A 1,962-nucleotide genomic window follows, 5' to 3' on the forward strand; every position below is an offset into this window, starting at 1 on the left:
AGGAGGAGGAGGAGGAAGAAGAGGAGGATGAGGAAGAGGAGGAGGGAGCAACTGAAGGGAGGAAGACAGGCAGTCAGGGAAGGCAAGGGAGAGGCAGAGGGTCAGGGAGGGCAGCGATGGCTGGGAAGGAAACACAGGACAGAGAAAGCAGCAAGGATGCAGTGTGGGCAAGGCGGGAGAAGGCACAGCAGGAAAGCACTGACCTCCGCAGCTTCCCACCCGGGCCCTGCACCTCCTCGTGTAGGCCTGGGGAGTCTGCTCAGAGATGCGCAGACTCTGGCCTCAGTACCTGCTCGCTGGGATCCTTTATTTCCCACCACCCACCCTCGGGGCTTCCCAGTTCCTGACCAGTTTTCCAGGAAAACATTTCACAATGGGTGTGGAGATACAACCCTTCCCACAGCTCAGCCAGGCCCCTCCTTTGACCCCCAGTTCTGGCACTGGGTCATCCCCTCCCCCCCAGTTCCTCTCTGACTTAATCCCAGCCTATTTATCCTCTTCCCCTTTTGAGTGGCCTGGGAGATTTAAGAGGAGCAGAGCACAGGCCAGACCCAGAAAGCCCAAAGCCTCCAGCGCCTGCCTCGGTGTCCCTCTCTACTGAGGGGAGGTGCCCCAGCATCACTAGGGGGAACAGTTTCCCGCTGGCAGCATCCTGCCCCCTACCATTGCATGCACCCCATGCTCACCAGCCACCTGAGCTCTGAGGCAGAAGGGTGGGAGTGGAAGGGTCCCACGCAGTCCCTGGGGGGTTGTCCTGGCACAGAGTCAGCAAGGCCTTGTCCGTGGGGTTCTGGGTAAGGATCCAGAATGAGAAAGGTGGCATAAGGCACAAGAAAGGGTCCGTTGGGCCTCCCAGGACCCTATCCTGAGAGGCCTCACAGGAAGCCTGGGCACGCACAGTGCTGGAGAGATAAAGGGACACCCAGTGATAAGGCAGCAAGGGGTCTGGGCTGGAGCTTGGTGGTCCGCATTCGGGTGTGTGCGCACACACGCGCACAGCCCCCAGTGGACTTCTACACCCCAGCGAGTCACCATTCCTCTGAAGCCCTCCATGGGCAAATTCCAGACTCACACCCTAGCCCCCCAGGCCTCCTCAGCCCAGCAGCACCTTCCAATCCTGCAAGCGTGGAATACTCTCTGCTGCCAGCCCAGCACTCCCCTGCCATCCAGGTACCCCCCAGCCAGCCAAGAGAGACCACGATGGTAGAGGCCAAGCCCTTCTCTCCCAGTACCCGGGCTTTGTCTGCAGCTCTTCTGCTCTGTGTCCGCATCCATCCTGGGCACCAGGCATCTCCAGAGGGTCCTCTGCTGGGCCTACAGGCCAGCATCGCTGGCACACAGGTGCCCTGCTCCTGCCCATTTTTGCCCAGCAGCAACCGGTGATCTGTGCCAGCCGGAGCTTCTTGGTGTCCTCTGGCCTGCCCCGGCCTGTCTCAACTGCCTGTCTCCACAAGCCAAGGCAAATCCAGCCCTCCCTGCTCCAGGCTCCGGACCCCAATGTCTACACAAACTTCTGTTCCACATCAAGTCTCTCCTGCCTGTGACCCCACACAGGGCCAGTCACTACCTGCACAGTCCCTTTCCTCCTAACACCCGGAGCTAGTACAAGCAGTTCCACAGAACACACCAGGCCAGTGGAGGCTCCGAGAGATTGAGTCACTCGCCTAAGGTCACAGAGTTGCTGAGCAAGGATACAGGATTCACACTCCACACAGCCGGCTCTAGGGTAGCTCTGGGGAGCAGGTCAGTAGCGAACAGTCTACCTGCCAGCTAGCCTTATAGACTGGGCTGCCCTGCAGGACTGCGCGCCAAAAAGAGAAAGTAAGGCCAGGCCTGGTGATGCATGCCTGGAATCCCAGCTACTCCGGAGGCTGAAGCAGGAGGTGGAAAGTTTGGGCTCAGCCTGTATAACTTAACAAGGCCTTGTCTCAAAAAAAAAAAAAAAAAAAAAAAAAAAAAAAA

General features: G+C 58.6%; 1 protein-coding gene across 5 annotated transcripts in view; it reads right to left on the reverse strand.

Annotated features, from left to right (window-relative positions):
- The window catches only part of Slc29a1 (solute carrier family 29 member 1 (Augustine blood group)), a 13,218-nt gene that overhangs the window by 7,079 nt on the left and 4,177 nt on the right, over positions 1 to 1,962 (reverse strand). For 2 of the 5 annotated variants that reach the window (XM_004624104.2, XM_023719496.1), the window contains exon 2: positions 687 to 790. The gene's annotated coding sequence lies outside the window, so the exon portion shown is untranslated. The other 3 variants (XM_023719500.1, XM_023719502.1, XM_023719504.1) reach the window with 3 other exon arrangements.

The sequence above is a fragment of the Octodon degus genome, unplaced genomic scaffold, assembly GCF_000260255.1.
Source record: "Octodon degus isolate 3935 unplaced genomic scaffold, OctDeg1.0 scaffold00005, whole genome shotgun sequence".
Lineage (NCBI taxonomy): Eukaryota > Metazoa > Chordata > Mammalia > Rodentia > Octodontidae > Octodon > Octodon degus.